Here is a 6,000-nt window from a genome sequence, read left to right on the forward strand (position 1 = left end):
GTTCCCATTTGATGATTTCACCATATTTTCCATCGCCATATTTTACATAATATTTTATAATCGTAATTCCTAACATCGATTTAGCTCTGTTGCACGTGTTTCGAAACTGCTTAGTTTGTCTTTCCATTTTGACCTTTTAATTTCCTTATGTAAAACAAATTTAGTCCTTATATAGCCATTTTTAAATTCAATACACCATAACAATATTTGAACACAAAACACACACACACACACACACACACACACACACACACACACATATATATATATATATATATATATATATAAAGTAAGAAACTAAGAATGCAATCCCTATCATGGACGTGCGTCATAAGCAAAGTAGTGTCATTCAATTTCTCCACGCAGAAAATAGTAAAACGATCAACATTGAACGCTTACAAATCCGATGCAGTTCATGCAAGAATAGTTAGTAGATGGGTTCGTCGATTTCAGAGAGGCGACAGAGATGTCAGTGACGAAGCACGCTCCGCAGTTTTACGATTGAGGTATAAAAAAATGCAAAAGTGCATTGAGTACTATGAAGAAGAATAAATTCTAGAACACAAAGGGTCAGTAGTTTTAATGCTTCCACTCCCGTCTTCGTAGCTCTTCAACGATTTGATTTTTGAGTTAAAAGTAAGACGTGTTAATTTTTGAACGACCCTCATATACGCTTATATATAAACACACTCACAATGAATATACACGTATATTTATACATATATACACACATATAAACATACATACACGTATATATCTACATACATATACATACACACGTATACTTACGCATATACATATGCATGCACACATATACTTACATATATACATATACATGCACACATACATATACTTACATATATGCATATACATGCACACATACATATATATATATATATACAGATATACATATATATACACATATACATGCACGTATATACGCACATATATACACACATACATACATATATGAGTTTCATAAAGTGTACAAAGGTAATAAAAACATAACGTTTTAAAAAGAAAACGGTGATTATTATACTATTTACTAGCACTTATATTGTAAGTAATAAAATCTTAAATACATATTTGTAATGTATGAACAATGTTAAAAGTGAAAGTTCCCCCTGCAAATCCCACATTACATCAGGTTTTATGTCTCCCACAGGCACTTGTCTCACCACGCAGCTGTTGTAGCTGAGTTCTTCAATTGTTCGAACGTAATTATATCAACGCAGCAATTCAGGATACTTCAGATGTTTGCATATGATGAACTGCAAGAATGTGGAACTAGTTTTGGCTTACACACACACACACACACACACACACACACACACACACACACACACACACACACATATATATATATATATATACGTGTGTGTGGGTGTGTGTGCATATGTACATTGATATGCGTGTGTTTAGGGATCAACACAATGTATATGTAATTAATACAGTATAAAAGTTTTATTGATTTGATAGCATTTTAATGAGGTTTGATGTGTATACAATGTATATACGTTGTGTAAGCATCAATTTCATAAATATTCTGTAAGACTAATGAAAGCTTTTTTATATGCATACTGCATATTACACACACACACACACACACACACACATATATATATACATATATATATATATTAAATTTGTCTTTACATAAGCAGTAGTTTGTTGCTACACAGTCATGAGCGTGTTTCGGTCTACTAGTATTTACTAACTAGAGACCTTTTCAGGCAACAACCCTTATTTTCGAAAACGTAATTCTAAATGAATAGCGAAAATTAATTGTTAGCAAAAGAAGGTTTTTTTTATAACGGGTCATGAGGGTGGAGATTCAGCTTCGCGGAGAACAGGATTGAATTGGGTGCGAATTTGATAGTTTATTTATTTTTGTATTTGTTTATTTACTTATTTATCGGTGTCTTTATTTATTTTTCTGTTGGTGTTAGGGCTTACAGTTTGTAGGGATATATATATATATATATATATATATGTATATATATATATATATATATATATATATATATATATATATATATATATATACATATTTAGTGGACACTGTGCATTATTTCCATCATTCATCGCTACCTTAAGTTTCAGACACTTTAAATTCAACCCGTAGGATAAAATATACCAAGGGTGACCGTTGTCATGTTAATATGGCCAATAATTATATTCTCATACTATGCATTTCTCCTTTATTTAAGCGCACACACAAACCCTTTCAAGTATATTTAGTAAGCAAGATGCAAGAGAGATACAAACCATTGTACTTAAAGACGGTAAGAATCTAAAAAAAAGATCTCTATGTTAGAATGTATGAGATAAGGGATTAATGTTTGGCATCCAGTAGAAAACCTCATCCCCAAACTAGAACAAAATGATAAGGAAATACACACACATGAATACTAGGCATATATATATATATATATATACATATATATATATATATATGTATGTATATGTATATATTTACATATATATGTATATATATATGCATATATATATAAATATATATATATAAATTGTTTAATTGTTTTTGTTATCTATACCTTTTGCATGAATTCCATTATTTATGCGAAAGTGCATTTTTACTTAAATGCGAGTTGGGAATAATTTTCCCTTTGACCCATTTGGTACATCCAAATGGGGTGCGGAAAATTGTTTTTAAAATATAATTATCCGCTGACATATGTTTCGTCGTCTACAACTCATCAGAGTGGCTGAATCTATATGTGTATGTGTGTGTTATGTGTATATATATTCCTGTATTGTGTGTATATGTATAAGGAAAGGGGTGGAGTGTTTCTCTGAAAATATGATATTAGAATATAATCTTATGCAGTCATCAATATGGTCCAAACATTTACTTCATTTTATCGAGGGATAAGTCTTTAATATTAAGAACGGACGAATCTTCAGTTCATAGATATTTTTGCAAGGTATATGTATATGTGTCCTAACGTAAGGCGCATAAAATAATAACGTTTTCATACAAAAATTACATATATATATGTCTATATATGTATATATATGTATATATATATATATGTTTATATATATATATGTATATATATATGTATATATGCATATGTATATGCATATATATGTATATATATGTATATGTATATATATATATGTATATATATGTATATGTATATATATATATATATGCATATGTATACATATGCATATGTATATGTATGTATATGTATATATATGTATATGTATATGTATATATATATATAATTATTTTCTGTTAGAGAGAGAGAGAGAGAGAGAGAGAGAGAGAAAAGAAAGGAACAAACCAAGTTATATGTTCATCAACGTTTCGTTTTTATTTCAAGATTTCCTCTGGATGAATGTAATTAATTTTTTTTTTCTTAATTTCAGTCATATAGAGGAAGTTTTTAACTAAAGACGAAACGTTGATGAACACATAACTTGGTTTGTTCCTTTTATTTCTTTATTTCGCCGAAATATTATTTCCATAATTCTCATCATATATGTACGTGTATGTGGGTCTGTGTATGTGATTGTGTGTTTATGTGTGTGCATATCATATCTATAACATAATAAAATCTCTTCTCAAAATCGGCAGACAGACGATTCAAGTTAGATAATGTTACTCACTCAACGGGTTCGTAGCTTTTCAAAGAGTGCTTATTATTCATATTAACTCATTAAAAGTGGTTTATCGTAATGCTGATATTAGAAAAAGAAACATTAAAAAGTTTTAAAAATTGAATAAAAAGATTAAGCAGAAAATATGCTTATTTGAATAGGAAGTTACTTTTCCTCCCCATCTCACTGTATATATATATATATATATATATATATATATATATATATATATATATATATATATATATATATATATATATATATATATACGTACGAACCTATTTGTTTGTTTGGACTTTTTAGATGCCATATTTCAGGCTAGATTATTCAATTTATTAAACGGAAAGAGCAATATTTAATTTTCTAATACGTTCCAGACAATAATTATTTTAGGTACTTGAGTTCTCAAATGATAATGAATAAAATATAACCAAAAAAAACTCTCCAGAAAAGGAATAGAAGGTTGCTTCTTAATCGTAAATTGATTTGTCCATTTTCGGAACTGACTTCGGATTTTCCGCTAATATTTGACACATTGTAAGTATTTAAATCGTAAAGAATTCAAGCTAATCACAATATTTTCTTTTGTCAACCTCTCAAATTAATTTACTATATTAGGTCGAATTATTTAATGATTGTGTTTCTGAGAAAATGCTCAGCCCCCTCCACACCCAGACACAAAAATAAATTCAGAAAACAGCTGAGAGACTCTGGAAAACGAACTTCATTCGGATGAGCTTTCAAGAAAATGCATGCACCGGCTTGGAAAAAAAAATCGATCCTGTCTGGTACCAACTAATCTGTTTTCTTCCTAAATGTGAGAAATGTTGAAAGAATAGCGATTTTTTAATTCCCTAGTTGTCTACATTAGACAGCATTGTGTCGCATCCGACTGGAGTTGAGCATTGTTAAATACAAACAATATTTTAAGTTATTTAATATCTGCAATTAAAAAAGAACGTTTCTTTTTTTCTCTCTGAGGCAAATAAAAAAACTTACCGTGTTTTAAGTAAACCTCATCCCATGCGCTGCATGTGTTCTTCTCTTTTTTTGTGCTTTTTGTTTCACCGGTTTCTTTGTATTTTAATATTCCATGAAAAGTGGATTTTGGTATCTATCATTGTTTTTAATTAAAAAAAGTTCGCACAAAGGGGGGGGACAACTTTATTTTGGCGAGTCGGTTTCTATGCGAAAAGTTCAGAACTAGTTATGCGTAAATAGATAAACAGCGGTTAAGTTTACTAGTTTACCTGGTTGAGGTTAATTGGTTAGCCGTTATAATTGCAGGTGTGTTTGGCCGATGAAGCGAAACGCTTTTGTGTTTGTGTGTGTGTGTGGGTGTGTGTGTGTGTTTGTTTTTTTCTTTTTTGTTTAGTGATAGAGTTCCGTACTTGCGAACAGGATAGTTGCCGTCATCACCGTGGTGAAGGTAAAGAATATTGTCAGATAGACTAGTCGTTTAAAGGCGTCGGGAGTTTGCAAACGTAGTTGCACTAGTCAAAGACTAAGGGGAGGGAAACGCAGCTAAGAAATCAGAAAGACACTGAGGTAAGCCGGAGAGGACGTGGGGTTGTAGAAGTCGTAGGAGTTGTTTTGTTTGTGGTAGTTGTGCGCGTTATTCCTTCCTGGTATGTTTTAGTAAAGCTGAAGTAGATCGATAAGTAGCGATGTCCGTCGGTCGCCGGTGAGCCGGACACGCTTCACTTTCAAATAGCGATGCGTCTGCTTAATGGCACGAATGTTTCCGATTGTTTTCGCTTGCAATTTACAGAACAGACCGGAATTAACCGAAGCAGTTTACAATTAAAAAAATAATAATAATATAAAAGCAGACAACACTAAGCTTGTGAATGCCAAACCCAATGAATTTAGCCGGGTCAATCATGCATATTAATTTACTCGAGCTATTGCTTGTTGTTTACATGAAGACACGTCATAGGAAATAGATGATCGAAGTCAATTTGGTGACCAGTCCTAATCCGATTTCTCGTTTGTCGTGGTCACCTTAACCGGATAGAACTTTTGGATTAAAGTTGCATTTAAAAAAAAGTTTATCCTTAAAATGAATAAGAGTGAACAAAAAAACGCAATATTAAACACATTCTTAATGCAGAAGTGAAATAATTTCCACTAGTCTAAAACTAGGGTAAACATGAAAACGTTTTATTAATTTAATGTCGTTACTATGTGACTTTTCGGGGACGGCTCCGCCGTTTTCGTTTTGATCTGTAAATCAGGCAAATCAATTTGGATCCCCTCATCTAGAAATTCCAAAATAATATTTTCGATGTTTTTCTGTCCATCTGTTTGTTTGCCTGATACACTTCCGCTAAAATAGAATTCTTGAAAAGTCGGCATGTCGTGTCTGACTAC

General features: G+C 31.4%; 1 long non-coding RNA gene across 1 annotated transcript in view; it reads right to left on the bottom strand.

Annotated features, from left to right (window-relative positions):
* LOC145283602 (uncharacterized) overlaps positions 1–5,280 on the bottom strand; it is an 812,117-nt gene extending 806,837 nt beyond the window's left edge. The window contains exon 1 of the long non-coding RNA XR_013868643.1: positions 4,627–5,280. This is a non-coding gene — a long non-coding RNA (uncharacterized LOC145283602). The remainder of the gene's footprint in view (positions 1–4,626) is intronic.
* Positions 5,281–6,000: the final 720 nt, after the last annotated feature.

This window comes from Euprymna scolopes, chromosome 8 (assembly GCF_053919585.1).
Source record: "Euprymna scolopes isolate OS-2025 chromosome 8, ASM5391958v1, whole genome shotgun sequence".
NCBI lineage: Eukaryota > Metazoa > Mollusca > Cephalopoda > Sepiida > Sepiolidae > Euprymna > Euprymna scolopes.